This window comes from Eschrichtius robustus, chromosome 18 (assembly GCF_028021215.1).
Source record: "Eschrichtius robustus isolate mEscRob2 chromosome 18, mEscRob2.pri, whole genome shotgun sequence".
Taxonomy (NCBI): Eukaryota; Metazoa; Chordata; class Mammalia; order Artiodactyla; family Eschrichtiidae; genus Eschrichtius; species Eschrichtius robustus.
This window is the reverse complement of record NC_090841.1, coordinates 44,741,784-44,758,684: the sequence shown is the minus strand read 5'-3', so window position 1 is coordinate 44,758,684 and position 16,901 is coordinate 44,741,784.

The window sequence follows — 16,901 nt, the reverse complement described above, 5'->3', positions numbered from 1 at the left end:
TGGTGGCTGTAGCAACAGCTTTAGCATTTCATGACCATCTCTGGTGTCTTTGCTGATAGCCATGGCTCATGCCCTTCTCTGTAGCTCATTTAGGCGGTGCTCTGAATCCCCTCTCCTCACGCTCCCCAAAACAATGGTCTCTTGACTATTAGGCAGTTCCAGACTTCTCTCAGATTCCCTCCCCATTAGCTGTGGCGCACTAGCCCTGTTCAGGCTGTGCTCACGCAGCCATCCCCAGTCCTCTCCCTGGGATCTGACCTCTGATACCCGAGCCTCAGCTCCCAGCCCCCACCCGCCCTGGTGGGTGAACAGACAAGCCTCTTAGTCTGGTGAGTGCTGGTAGACACTGATCCTCTGTGCGGGAATCTCTCTGCTTTGTCTTCTGAACCCCTGTTGCTGAGCTATCCTCCATGGCTCTGAAGCTTCCCCACTGCCCACCCCCCCATCTCCACCTGTGAAGGGGCTTCCTAGTGCGTGGAAACATTTCCTCCTTCACAGCTCCCTCCCTGAGGGACAGATCCCATCTCTATTCTTTTGTCTCTGTTTTTTCTTTTTTCTTTTGCCCTACCCAGGTACGTGAGTATTTTCTTGCCTTTTGGAAAGTTTGAGGTCTTCTGCCAGCGTTCAGTAGCTGTTCTGTAGGAGTTGTTCCACATGTAGATGTATTTTTGATGTATTTGAGGGGAGGAAGGTGATCTCCATGTCTTACTACTCTACCATCATGAAAGTGCTCCTGTCCAACATTTTATATATTGATGAGCATACTCAAATTTACACAACTTAGGGAACAGAGGTAGGAATTGAATTCAGGAGTCCTGATTTTTCTCTCTGAGTTCGGGCCACTGTTCTACAATGGAAGGACAAGGGTAAAGAGGATGAAGATGAAGCCAATTATGCAGTATTTAAATTATTTAGGGCCAGAATGGGAAAGACAAGGAGTTTACATTTTTTTCTAGGCTTATGGTGAAGGAATGAAAGGATTTTGAGTAGGAAATGTGTTTTATATTTATGTATCAGCAATATCTCCGACTTAGTGTGAGGGAATCTAGTGCAGAATAAGGAGACTAGTCAGAGGGTATTTCAATAGCCCAGGGGAAAGATTATTGTCCTATAGTGTTAGGACTAGTTATAGGGTTCTTGAGGGTTAACTGGGCCAGGACTATATTTGGAGTATCAAGCCAAAAGAGTTTGTACAGGGAGAAGATATCAGATATAAAGAAAGAAAGGATGCATGTATGAATCCTACTTTGGAACTGAAAACTGACTGATGGTTGCCTTTCTAAATGAGGGTGAGACTTGGATTAGAAAGGAAACAGGAGAAAATATCAAGAGCTCATTTTGAGGTGTTTATCACACTTTTATTTCAACTTTTCTATATTTGAAGATTTTTATAATAAAGACATGAGAAAAACTATTGTTTTCAAAATGCAGTAGCATATCATCATAATGTCATAAATGGGTCCAACATTTCAATTACATAAATTTTCAGATTAATGCAATGCATCCGAGCTTAAGCCTGCTGCAGAAGTTGGGATTCAATGGTATTATAGCAAATTCACTTTTTAATGGGGAATGTAGTTGAAAATTGAAATTCTGCAATGGTTTAAGACACATATAAGACATCTAAGTCAAGTTGTGGAATAAAGAGGTGAATATATAAATCTGGAGTGCTGGAGTAAAGGGGAGAAATCACAGTCTGGCAATAGAAATGCAAGAGATAAACAGACTGAAACAGAGATACAGCAGTACTGATATGGTGAGAGAGAGTGAGGAAGTAATAAACCTAGAGATAGAGAACTATGGCATTCCTTTTGTCATGGCTTTGATAAATACTTTAAATACTTTGGTGATGAGAGCAGAGCATCAGTGGAAAGTGCAACGGTGATTGGCTTCTATAAAATGAAGGTAAAGGTGGGAGACGCTGCCATTAAAATAGCTGCCTGATTTCAACAGGAATAATGGAATACTGGGATCACAGGCCAAGTCATTGCTTTTAACGTCCAAAGGAGAGGTGTCCATAGTTATCATTACAGGCAGAAAAGCTAGACTGGTGATCAGAACAACTTGATCTACAGAGATCTTTGGTGATACCAAATACATAATCAATCACTCAGAATCATGTGGATGGCAGTCCTGATTAATAAAGACTTACTCGACCAATTTAATTATTAAAAATAATAGATCTGGTAAACGAAGGCTTGGTTTGGCTTACCACAATGAAATGTCAGGAGCTTTTACTTAATTCTGAGATATGACTCAGCTGATCATCCTAAAGACCCTGGAATAAAGTATGTCTGGTCCTATGTAAAGTCCTCTCTCGAGGAAGGACTTTGCAAAAACAACACAAGTCTATGCAATATCTTCCTCCCAGCATTTGGAACAGGGAAAATGGGAACTGTGTGCCTGGAAAGAGAAATTATTCAGCCCTATTAGGAATTAATGAATGACTCTGAACCAATCCCTGGGAATACAGGATGTGTATGTGATCTACCAGTTAGAGTGAAGGTTTATGGAATTTAGGTGGAAATTGGCATTTTAACCTAATTATATTTTAAAATGGGTCCAGTGGGATAACAAATCCATACTCATGTTATTTCCCAAAACTGCCTTTTATCTTATCCTCATAATGGCTCCCTGACTCGAAGAATGAGGGTCATTTGGGGAGAAATAGTAAGTGGAAGTTTCTGTATTTCCCACATTCCAACAAATGAGTAAACCAAAACCAAAACACATGTGTGATAGAGACAAAAATACTAGTAATATGATGAATTTACAAAAGATATAGGAGTAGTAACACACAGATGGATTTCATCAATGGCTGCATTGGGAAGGGGGTACTCTGTTCCACACACATAACTTGCTTTGACAAATGATATGTTAGCAAATGGGATGAAAGCTGTGGTTGGGAAAGCAACTGTGCAGTAGGGCTGGCTCTTTAACCCATTTCGTTCTTCTAACTAACCTTGACAACATGTCCTGGAGCCTGCAGGAGGATAAAATGTGTGGAGAAGGTGGAGAGCTAAGTCATCCCCTGTGAGGCCCTCTTGATCACAGATGTGCAAATGAGACTAACAGAAAGCACGCAAAGCTGGTCCAGGTCAGCAAAAACACCCAATGGGACTTAGACTCAAGAGAAACAATAGGATTTTTGTTTTAGGCCAGTTAAATATTGCATCTGGATATACAATTTTATTGAATTAGTAGCTAACTATCATGGGTGGTTACCATCCCATCTCCTTTACTTCACCTATTAACCTAATGCTCGAGAGAGTGACCTTGCAATATGAAAGTGGATTATTTAAGTTTTAGCAGGAAATGACTTTGATTTCAGCTATTCATGTAGATGTTGTCTCCTTACTTGAGGAAGTCACAGATCAAATTCTAAACACTTACTTTACAACTAGTTGTAAAACTAGTTTTTGTTTTTTTGTTTTATCAAATATTGATGTGGAATTTCTCTCTCTCCTCATCTCCTTTCCCCCAAATACTCAGAAATAGTTTGCTTCCACCTGGCAAGAGAGTAATACATCTTCTCCGTCTTGCTTCTAAGTTTTAATACATTTTAATTTGCAGGTATATTGATCGTAGTACTGTCCAAAAGAACATGACACTTGCCCACCAAATAAGGACCTTATTCTTATAAGATCTAGAAAGCAGCATATCATTCCATGACAGTTTGTGAAATTCCATAAAAATAAATGGTTTCTTTACTCAGTGAATATTTTTGGAGATCCAGTGACCTGGATACATTGAGATATCCCTCAAAAATAAAAATAGGTTTATGTGTTGGATTTCTGTCTATTCAGAAAAAATATAAGCAAAGCCACTTTTGGTTTTAGAGAAAACAAGACACATTTAGATGAATTGTGTTGACAATTTTCTGTATTGCTAAGATGCCTTCATTTTTAACCTGGAGGAGAAGGCTTGTCAGACTGTCCCAAATGGGAAACAGGCAACTCTGCCACCCAACCTTCAGAAGCAATGGATCGGATGATGAAAGTGTTTGTTTCAAAACAGGATGCTTCAAGGACATTGTGGTGAACCCAGCAAGGAGAATAAAAAGAGAGATTCTCAGGATAGTTCAGTACATAGGCATAAATATAATATACATAGATGTATATGAATGATATAAGTATTTAAATTATTTTCATAAAAAATATATTTGGTGTGGTTTTGGTAACATTAAAGTTTAGCCCATATGTTAAAGTCATGATATTATTATGAAAAAAAAAAAATTTTAAGGAGGAATGGACATGATCCAGAGAGGGTAGGTTTAAAACTACATATAGAAACTGCCTCATTTTTAAAAATACCCCTCCCGAACTTCTAAAGTTTTTGAAGAATCAATTGACTATGCTTGTGTGGGTCCAAGTCGGGATCCTACTCTCTTCCTTTGATCAACATCTCTATCCCTTTTACACTGACTTGATGATTGTTTTGAACTTTTAAATGGTTGAAATATTTTTAAGACATTTCTCTAAAAATCCAAGTTATGAAGTATGTAAATGGAAACACAATTTTACATTATTTGACTGACGTACAGTTTTGGGAAAAAAAAAAGATGCTCAATTATGCCATTTTACCAAGTAATTAATTTTTAAGATATTTAACTGCATATTTAATTTTCTTAGATATGAACATATTTATTTAAATGACAATAATTTTTACTTTTGATCACTGATTCTGGAATTGGCTCAATCACTCTGCCTCTGGCAGTAATGGCTATTGTTCATGATTCAAGTCCACAGATCCACTAAAATGTTCTGCCACATATGTGTTCATTCTAGGGTTTTAACTTACAGGGAAACACATATTCAGGAACATCTATTTTCACAAAAATGGCGGGAACACAAGAGAACATGCCACGCAAGCAAATTTTAAGTCCTTGGTTGTTTAACACCTATTAATGGGCTCATTGGTCAAAACAAGTTACATGACTGAGCCCAAAGACAAAGTTTAGGGAGTATATTCCACCAATGGAAGTAAAGTAGAGAAAATACATATTTAAAAATAATATTCAAATTCTCATGATCTGTCTACTTCGAGTCTCTCTAGTATGCGAAATATAAGAATCTCAAAGTTTATCAAAATCATGGTATCAGGTTTGAAGTTCAGATTTTTGAAATCTCGATGAAATCTTGATGCAGCTCCACTTATCTGGGATCCTCTGAACCAAAACAAACAAACAAATAATAAAAAATCAAATATTACCCACACTTAACATTAATGTGTAGTACAGGGAGCTGGTATCTTCCCAAGGCACATAGAAGTCTTCCATCCTTAATAATTCTGGACAAATGATACGAGGTATCCATAGTCTGAAGGAAAGGAATATTTCCTCTTTAGGCACAGGTTTTGTTACCACAGCCGTTCCCTCTGCCCTCTGGAAGTTTCTTCTTTTTGCAGTATGCACCATTGACAATTCTGGAAAATTGGTTAAGAATAAAATAATTTTAAAAAGTAAAGAATATGCCCTTTGGGGAGTTTGAGAATCTCTCTCAACCTGACTCCCGTCTTTGGAAATTTGGGGACTGATAGACTTCTTATAATTTGAATAATTTCAGTTTCTTGCAATCTGGCTGACAGAACTTTTGACAATATAGTTTTCATAATTTTTTTTCACTTTTTACTTATTCATTTATTTTTTATTTTTTTTTAAATTTTATTGGAGCATATTTGCTTTACAATGTTGTGTTAGTTTCTAGTGTACAGCAAATTGAATCAGCTATAAGTACATATATAGCCCCTCTTTTTTGGATTTCCTTCCCGTTTAGGTCACCACAGAGCACTGAGTAGAGTTCCCTGTGCTATACAGTAGGTTCTCATTAGTTATTTATTTTATACATAGTATCAATAGTGTATATATGTCAATCCCAATCTCCCAATTCATCCAGTTAATTCCATGTGCCAAGAGCCACACTCTCAATTATTTCTGTCTCTAGACTAAATTGAAGTTTCTGTGAGCAACTTAGGCTGCTGCGAGACCACATTTTCCCTTGGATCCTTTTATCCAACTTAAAGGGTATACTTGACACTAACTAATTCTTTTCAGAAATGGTAACTAAAAGTATTTGAGCAACGCACTTAATTTGGGTTTTTTTCTTATCATAGACAATAGAACTTACTCTTTACTTGGTGAAAAGGAGCTTTATTTTCAAAACATATGAGTTATGGTTTTGCTATATTTGCTCTAAATTCTGTTGGCAAACTGGCAAATACTTTCTGTGACCTTATCTCTGTCTTTTAGTAAACTATGAAATACAGCTAGTAGCAACCAGCTCATTATTTCAACATTTGCCTCAAGACCGCCAAGCCCTACATTGAAAATATATCAGGAATGTTTTCTGCCTTTTAGAAGATCATAAGAAAATTTCACCAAATTATTTAGCACCAAAGAAAATAAATTGCTATTTTTCCTACCTCTGTTATCAGTTTTATAACTTCAAGCACTTGGTCCAAAATCCAAGAACCATATATTCTAGGTTATTTTTACACAAGCCAGTCCTCCTATTTCCAGTGTCAATTTTTGTATCAGCTTTTACTACATAAGAAAAGAGAAGCAAAAAATAAAATCTTCTACCTTCTAGCAATAGATATTTATTTTTTTCATGGCTCTGCAGTTTAGTTTAGGAGTCTCTGCTCCAAAGTGTTCCTCCTGGCGCCAAGGCTGAAGGACAAGTGCTACTCAGTTACAGCTCTCCTAGAGGTCACAGATGTGTGAGATGACACATCCAAGCACACAGACACATTAAAAGCCCTGTTAATGTCACACCTGCTAACATCCCATTGGCCAAAAAAGGAACGTGGTTGAACCCAAGTTCAACTAGTAATGATTGCACTCTTCTCATGGAGTTCAGGTAAAAGGAGTTACTATTTTTCAATACTAATATGTCTTTGTCTGTTCAGGCTGCTGTAACAGAAAACCATAGATGGGGTGGCTTATACACAACAGAAATTTATTTCTCACAGTTCTGGAGACTGGGAAGTCCAAGATCAAGGCATCAGCAGATTCGGTGTCTGGTGACAGCTTGATTTCTCATTCACAGCCAGCCATCTTTTCACTGTATCCTCACATGGTTGATGGGACAAGGAAATTCTTCCAGGTTTCTTTCGTAAGGGCACTAATCTCTTTCATGAAGGCTCTGCCCTCAAATCACCTACCAAAGTCTCAACCTCCTAATACCATCACATTGGGGCCTGGGATTTCAATATATGAATCTGGGAGGTGGCACAGACATTCCATCTATAGCATAATGTAATCTAATACAGTCTTACTAAAAATAATTTAAAGAATGTCTTCAACAACAGTTTTTCAAAAGTGAAAAACAAAATAAAATAAACTCAAAACAAGTGTATTTATATACTAATAAATCATCACCCATTTGAAATGTCATCCTTTTGCAAGTGATCCTTCTTAGCTGGAATTGTAAGAGACAGCAGAGAGGTGGGAATTATTCACTTCTATCATCATGATATCCTCACAAGAAATTTTATCCATAGACAAGTCATCAAGGAGCCTCTGGTTGATTTACTTTTAATATTTTCTCTTTAGCCCCACTTGAGGCAACATGAAAGCATTTCATATTTGACTATAACATAATTAAGCTTTTAAAAATTATTTTTCAGTAAGTGAAATACCTTTTTTCCCTTTTTTATTGAAGTATATTTGATTTACAGTATTTTGTTAATTTCAGGTGTACAACAAATTGGTTCAGTTATATGTATACATATATATATATATATTCAGATTCTTCTCCATTATAAGCTATTACAAAATATTGAACATAATTCCCTGTGCTGCACAGTAAATCCTTGTTGTTTATCTATTTTACACGTAGTGGTGTGTATTTGTTAATCCTATGCTCTTAATTTAGCTCTTCTCCTGCTTTCTCCTTTGGCAACCATAAGTTTGTTTTCTACGACTCTGTGTTTTTTATGCACTCTTCTTGTCAGGGAGGTACTGGGACTTGTTCCAAAAAAATAAGGAGATAAGACAAAAAAGAGATCTAGTGAACTGGTAGTTCAAAACAGAAGCAAGGCAAAATGTATACTTAGAATCATGGTTAAGGAAAGCTCCAAATAACACATGTGTAATCAACTGAAGTTCAAATAAACCCTGATAGGAAAAGGTAGAGAGAATGCTCTAAAAGTGTATCTCTAATGAAAAAAAAAAAGGTATGAAAGATTATTTAATGCAGCAATTTTGAAAGAAGTAACTTGTTTGGTCACCTATTTCAGGCTCTCTAAGCAATATTTTCTCTACATCTAGAAACCTATAATACTTTTCTATTTATTCTTCTATTATAGGAATTTTACCAAGGGATATATGAATATGATCATTTTCTGTGTGTTATCCTTGATGTAACGTACCCTTCTAATCTGAGCATTCAATTTTGCAGGTGAATAATCTTTAAATAGGAATTATTTATTTTTCCTGATTCTGTTTTCTCCTTTTAAAATGTCTATTATCCTCATTTTAAGATCATAGATCTACCTACATGCAGCTAGCTTTTCTCTCAATGATTCTCTTTAAAACAGGATTTTATATCAGAAGTTTATACTGGACACCAAGATAAAATAGACACAATATTTGAAAATAATTTACCAAATAACCATGTACTGATTTTTGAATAATTTGCCTATGAACTGTTTCTTTAACCTTGAACACCCTTGTATACTTTGAAAATACAAAAGTTTTGAGAGAATGAGTGAGATCATTTTGTGAGGATGGTATTTTAGGAGAAGACTTCACTGTGTTCCTTCTTCCACATCCCATCATGGGAAACCTAGTGCTAGTCCTCTTACCTCAAACCTAGTAAAGAGCAGGGCTTTGAGAGGGACCTAAAAAAGCTTAATAGGTGACAAACACTAGTTGGGTTCAGAGTGGTCTAGAATTTGACTTCAGCCTGAGAAGTATTGAGGGCAAGAGTTTCTCTGACAGTTTTGGTGCCAAAGCTGAGAAGCATCATTACTATGGGATTTGTCAACTTTCCTATGGTTTATCGGGCAAGGGTTAAATGTATGTTTCTAGAAGTTGAAGTGTGGTCCCCATGAGAAAGAGAAGCAACAGGGCCTACAGGGCCACACAGATGGGTATAAAGAACCCAGTAGCAAGAAACTGGAAGTAAGTGAGCTGAAACTGAGGATGAATTATCAACTGACTCCCTAGAATACAGAAGAATCTGCAAGAGTGAAGGGAAAGGCACTTGAACCAGTCTAGCAGAAATGCCTGAATAGCCTCAAAATTGTGTACCAGGAGACAAAGAGTCATCTTAAACAGTGAGGTTCATATAGAATGAAGTAAGCTTAGGACAGTACTAATGAAAGTACTTAATGAAAGTACTTAATGAAACTGCCATATTTCTGTGCCTCTCATTTCATAAAAATTAATGGAACAGGGACTTCCCTGGTGGCACAGTGGTTAAGAGTCGCCTGCCAATGCAGGGGACACGGGTTCAAGCCCTGGTCCAGGAAAACCCTCATACCACGGAACAATTAAGCTCATGTGCCACAACTACTGAGCCTGGGTTCTAGAGCCTGCAAGCCACAACTACTGAGCCCACGTGCCACAACTCCTGAGCCTGCATGCCACAACTTCTGAAACCCGTGCACCTAAAGCCTGTGCTCCACAACAAGAGAAGCCACTGCAGTGAGAAGCATGAGCACTGCAATGAAGTGTAGCCCCCCCTCGCCGCAACTAGAGAAAGCCCGCGTGCAGCAATGAGGACCCAACACAGCCAAAAATAAATAAATAAGTAAATTTATTAAAAAAAAAAAATCAATGGAACTGCTGGCAAGAGATAGCAGTAAGAAGAGAAGCAACCGGTAGGAGATTACAGGATCCAATAATGCTCTTTCCCACTTTAGGTTCCCTGCCTGAAGCTACTTGAGCTGCAAGACGGGTAAAAACTTATCACTGGATCAATTCAGAATCTTGATTAATATCTTCATCTGGCATTATAAAGGTTGAATTGAATCTGTCTTTAAAACTTGTCAACAGAATGTCTGCCTCATAAGATTAATTAGATGTCCTACAGAGGTTGCCAGAATCCTTATCTAGATAAGACTTACTTTTTTTCTTTTTTAATATAGGAACAGGAAACATGATTTCACTCAATAAATGAAAGGAATGGTGAGAAGTCAATGCAGTGTGGCTTAAATGCATTGTAAATCCAGCTTATTCTATATCATTTTTTGTCTTTGTTGTATTTTATTCTGGGTTGTGTAATATTTCTTCCATTTGATCAATCAGTTTATCTCTCTATCTATCTATCTATCTATCATCTACCACATGGTATTAGAGAAACGTGGAAAGTGAAGATTTGAAAAGACCTGAGGTTCTACTTAACCATCCACCTTCATTTTTACATGCTTTCTCCATTCTCTTGAACTGATAACTGCCCTGGCTTTAAATATTTATAATGAGAGAGCAGCCTACTCTTGAAAGTAATTGAGACAGAGAATTAAGAATCCTACTAGGTGCTTCACTATTTTCAACTGAATTGGTCTCCTTTCATATTGCACCATTTTACTTTTCCTACCAATTACTCCAGGTTTTTTTCTGGAACAATATGTAAAAAGTATTTAACATGGGAAAATTTTAAGTCAACTTAACTCAGATACCATGTTCTTATACTATCTCTGCAAATCTCTTAATCCTCAATTTCTCATAAATCTTAGTTTCACACACTATAGGAGATGTTTTGATTGTTACCTATGTCCATTTTAAATTATGGCAAACATAAATAGTCTAATACTCCACAGAGAATTTTGAGTAATTTATTTAAACATGTATGTCTGTTAACATTAACTAATTTCACTTTCATTCTATCAATCAGTGGATAGTTAGAGCTCATATTGAGCTCATCAACTTCTAGAACCTCAAGTATTATTCAAATAAGCTATTAATCCAAGTTCATGCCCTGTCATATCATATAAATTAATAAAGTGTTTTTAAAGTTTCTTTTAAAATGCTATTAATTCAGTTTGCTAAATTTAAACCATCATTCTGATATTGTTAAGAAATTTTAAATCTCAGTTATTATATCTAACACATTAGACATCCTTTCTATTTTCCTTTATGCAGAATTTTGTAAACAACATCTCATATTTTAATTTGATTAATTTACACACGATATGAGACTATTTCATTCCATAAAATGAAACACCAGAGACCTCACCTAATTTCCATATTGACAATTTTGGAGAATTTTTATATAAATGTTTGTCATCTACTGTAGTTCAAATTTTGAACATTTTCACAAGAATATCAAAGGTGGTTTTTAGTGGTTTGCTAAAATAAATATATCATATCCACAACTGACATCAACTCCCTTCTATTTACTTCCAAAATCAATGGACATTTTCATCTATTATCTTACACGACTTCACAGCAGAAGCAGATACTACTTGATTAGTTAACACTCTTGGTTGCAATAGGCAAAATTCAATTCACCGTAGTTTAGGACAAAGGAGGAATTTATTAGAGCTTAAATTTCATTTTTTAATTTTTAATCTTTCTTCATAATTCCAGTTTGAACTACTGTCATTTGTTGCCTGGAATACTAAAATAGCTTTCTAACTAGTTTCCTTTCTCCCCCTCAATTTGGTGCCTACTGAGATTTTGTAAAACTTAATCAGATAACTACAGTATCCTAATATAAATCCCCTAGTGGTCTTTGGTTGCCCATAAGGTCCAATGTGATTACAAACATGCTGACCTCACTGGACATGTAGCCTATTCTGATCTCCCTACCTTCCTGAATTCCAGCACCCAGATCAGTTTTATGTTTCTTGAATTCATTGAGATCCCCCCAATTCTTAGTCTTAGACTAGCTGTTTCCTTTGTTTACTCCTTGGTTTGCTCCCTGACATCCCTTTGGTTGACTGCATACGTTGTTCAGATCTTGACTCAAACTCTTACATTCTAACTGTCCAATCTAAATTACTCCCACCATCAACTCACTCTCAATCACTTCATTCTGTTTTTTTAATTTTTTGACATGCATTAACTCTACCATTATGTTATATTGTTTATGAATGTATATGTATTTATTTTGTGTATCCCCACATAAGAATATAAAACAGATTAGAGAAAGGATACCATTTGTTCACAGTTGCATTCCCCACACTAAGAGAACAATGCCTGACAATTGGTTAGTCCTCATTCAATATAGCACAAATAAATATAATACCTTGGAGGAAGGAGAGAAAGGAGGAAACTGATAATATATATTCTTTCACCACTAAATCTCATTCGCATGCCTCAGTTTATCTCTAGGTGTCCACTTTCTCTTAACCTGCTTATTCCAGATGCTAGAAACAAAGGTCCAGGAAACTCTAAGTTACATGTTTATTTTGTTACCTCTTGATATGAGTAGATTCCTTCATCTCAGCTGAATTTCCAAAAACAATTCTGGAGAAAGAAAGATGATTGGTCTCACTTTGACCACATACCCAATATCTGGACTAATTATTTCGAAGACAAATTTAATATACTGTGGTAGAGACTGCTGGTCCAAGCTAATATCAGGTCTCTCCTCTTCCCTATGAGTACACCACTAAACTAGGTTTCACAAGGCCTTTGCTTTGAGTCGTTCTTGTACGTGGAATATGTGTGGAAGTGATGGTGGTCACTCCTAGTTGAAGTGGATAAGAGAGGAGGAGGACTCATCTTGTTCTCTTTCCTCTGCTGCCAGCAAGATAGAGGATGCATCAGAAGACTTGGAGGCCACAGGGTATAGTGGAGTGAATTAATGGAAGAAAACTGGACACCAGAATGATTGCATGAAAGTGACCCATTGATCTCTAATCAACTGTATCTTCTGTTAGAAATACACTTTATTGTGATAGTCTACTGAAATTCTAGTGTTGTTTGCCACAATATTTAGCCTAGCTGAACAATATATATTCCTCCATTCTCCAATTTTCTGATGTAAGTCTCAAGCCTTTTATTGTGTATGGTTCATTGATCTAAGTTTCTAATCAATCAATCAACTTCTGTAAAATTCCTGTAATCAAAAAATAAATAGAACACATTCAGTATAGCACCATCTACTTTTATAACTTCATACTACTTATAAAGAAGTAAAAACTTATAGATATTTGCAAATAAATCCACATGCATACAATTTTAAAAATAATTTTCCATTTCTTTTATATTTATAGCACTCAGTATTTGTTTTGGTGGCTCTCCACTTCCCTTGATATAATCTTCCCAACTGACTCTATTTACTTTCTATAAAAGCATAACCCCTTACTTTCAATAGTTATATTCCATCATTTTACTGATACTCAATTATATTAGTCAATTAAAAATTATTAAAACTAGCATAAAGCACATTTAATAATGAGTGTAATTGACTTTTGGTAGAAGCACAACTCAACTTGTAGATGGAAAACTTTGAGAACATGTTACAATGCAGCTTATTATCAGAAGCCTTTCATTATACATAAACATCAGTCATTATTTTTCACAGAAGAGGAAAAACATAGAAGCCATATCACTGATTAAGAGAAGTTTGGTTAACAAAGCTTATAATTTCCTACCCTCAACACCACCTAATACCACCACTCTGGTCACAGATCTGTTTCTGTTCAGTACAGCTTTTCTAAATATACACTGTTATCTAGTATTGCTACCATCTAGCTAGTTTCTAGAAACAAAATCAAGGAAAAATTTCTTAACTAGCTTTCTTTTACAAAATTCATGCTATCTTTTCAGGATTGATTCAAAGATCTCATCAGATAAGTATTAAAATATTCTACAGCTCCTTGATCTGCAGAAAGTGTTACTCCTTCTTTGTCTTATTTAACAATAAAGTGCAAGCTTGTCTTGGAAAACTATGTAATGCAATTATTGTTTATCTGTAGGTCTTTCCTACTGCACAACAACATAGGCCATGAGATACTTTAGAGTGGAAACAATATTTTATCAACATTTAAAAATGATCAATTTTGAGCAAGGAACATGGAAGGAATTCAGTAAAGAGCTAGCATGTATTGACTGCTTACTAAGCTCCAGGAACTCTGCTAAATATCTTACATGGATTATTTCATTACTGATCTAAAGAACACAACAAGGTAGATACTACTAGTGTTTCAATTTTACAGATGATATGTTGAAAGTGAAAGAAGTTACATTTTTGCTCAAGGAATGACTTGCAGCTAGTAAGTGTTTCAGCATTCTGTCTGGGCATATGGCACAAATTTGATATAATGTCCCTGCTCTTTTGGTGCTTACAGATTACTGTGATGTTCATGCATCAGTCAGAGGGTTTTAACAATGAATGCATAATTACACATCAGGATAAATGTACTGAATCAAAGAACGCATTGTTTATGATTATGTTCTGAGTTTTTACATATGAATTCACCATATATTTACAATGTATTTTTGGTACAATGCCATCAGCCTTACATTTGTTTTACCTTGCCTTATATTACTTTGTGAATAACAAATACTATCCATTATAGATTAATTTTATTAAGGTCATGGACTCAAAATACTCCCAAATTCTGGAAATTATCCCCATGTGTTAGTTTCACTTAGAAATTCTGTCTTCCCAGATTTAATATCAGTTAATATTTACAATGTTACTAAGATCAATGTGTCTCTTCATACTTTAGTCTCGTAATTCCCTAAATAGGTCATACATTTATGTAAATGCTTCATTAAAATAATTACTTAAAATGAGGTTTTCTTTTTGATATTCTTTTTTGAAGGGTGCATATAATTTCTTAAAATAAATGTTCTTGTAGAGAGTTTTCTCCTCATGCCTTAAACTTCATGCTTATCTACATATGCTCTTTAAATAAACCACAGCATGGAAAAACTGCTTGAATATATTTTTGCTATTATCAGTGTGCCTGATTATTGTGACTGTCCCTCAATCCTATTGATTTTATTCTTGAGTCATACTTACTGCGTAGAAATAAATATTAATTGATTAAAAATGTCACCAGTGAAAGTAGCCGACTGATTTTGCTGGTTAAAGTTCATTTCTGAATGGATCTATATTTCTGGTGGATCTATTGTTTTTATTATTTTACTGATATTTGTAATAGTAATTATAATCAAGTAGGAAAATTTAAAAGGCACTCTTACCATATGTCAACAAAGAAGTTCACAATCAGTGAGGTAAAATATTTTTTCAAAGAAATTCGTATCTCCCAAAGAAAAAATAACTTTTTATGAATGAAAAGATTATTTGAAAAGGAGAGTTTTGTCTTAGGTTTTCAAGTCTTGTTATTCTGTTATTACAACCAAAAAGTAAAAGGTTAACAAATAAATACAAACATACATAAGTGAAACAGATTTACCATTCAGAAATAAAGCCAATATTCTCAGGATCCTAATATATGACAATGTTAGATTTAGAAGTTTCTGAGTAAGGGATGCTTTAATTTATAAATAAAATTGACATGTATTAGGTCTGATGCTTTCTGATTAAAAATAGGCAGAGGATCTGAATAGACATTTTTCAAAAGACATACGGATGGCCAATAAGCACATGAAAAGGTGCTCAACGTCACTAACCATCAGAGAAATGCAAATTAAGAACACAATGAGATATCACCTCACACCCATCAGAATGCACTACAAGTACATGTTGGCGATGATGTAGAGAAAAGGAAACTTTCGTGCGCTATTGGTGGTAATGAAAATTGGTACAGCCACTATGGAAAGCAGTATGGAGGGTCCTCAAAAACTTTAAAAAAAACAGCTACCATATGATCCAACATTTTCACTACTCGGTATTTATCCGAAGACAAAGAAAACACTAATTTGAAAAGATATAAGCACCCTTATGTTCATTGCAGCATTATTCACAATAGCCAAGATACAGAAACAAACTAAAACCCATCAATGGATTAATGGATAAAGAAGATGTGATATATATACACAGTGGAATACTACTTAGAAAAAAATAAAATCTTGCCATTTGTGACAACATGGATGGGCCTTGAGGGTATTATTATTCACTCTGATTGATAATTCTCTAAAAGGAGGAAAAATAGTGCCTTCAGTTCATGAATATGAATTAATCATGTTTTAGAATCCATATAGAAAGGATGGAGATACTGAACTCTATGAATTTTTTAAAATTTGTATATCAAAATATATATTTAAAATGTCAGAGTAAAGAAGAAAAAATAAAAATATATGAAGAAGGGGCTTCATTATATATAATCAGGGTACTTATAAGGCATTAAAAAAAAGAGATAGAAAAGATCGTGTAATTGGTAATTTTCAGAAAATAAAATAGGTAATTAAGAAAAGGAAAATGTTCCAATAGCCACTAAATCTGAGAATTTCCTGGTAGAAAAAAACATGAAAATTAAAACAACAATTAGATAGTATCTTAAAATCAAATCTTAACGTTGGTCATCTCTGGTAATACAGGATCATTTTTAAGTTGGATATCTGCTTCTATTGCTTTATTAACAAAATATTTCAATATAGAGGAAATTAGAGAATAGTATTTGGTACAGCTTAAGTCAAAGCTACCAATTATATTCCCCTATAGAGGAGTTTTCTTCTCCTAATTTCTTCTAGATTAAAAAAAATCTAACATAAAACAGGTAGGAGTTGCTATTTTCACTAGGAACCAAGAGATTCAAATTGCTTCTGTGTAATTAACTCACTCATTGATCAAATACCGAATATAATTATGAGCCTGTTCAGTCACTCATAAAGCCTCTGATCACATGACATTGTTAAATATTCAAAAAAACCTTTTAAATAGATAAACTAATAGGAAGAGTTAATTAGTAAGTTTATTTGTGGTTCCTGTTGAAGGCAAAAATAAATGTCATATTATCTTCCATCAAGATTTTGTTGGAATATTTTATTAATAAATTTAAATTCTAATAAAGGTGATATTTCTGAAAATATCAGA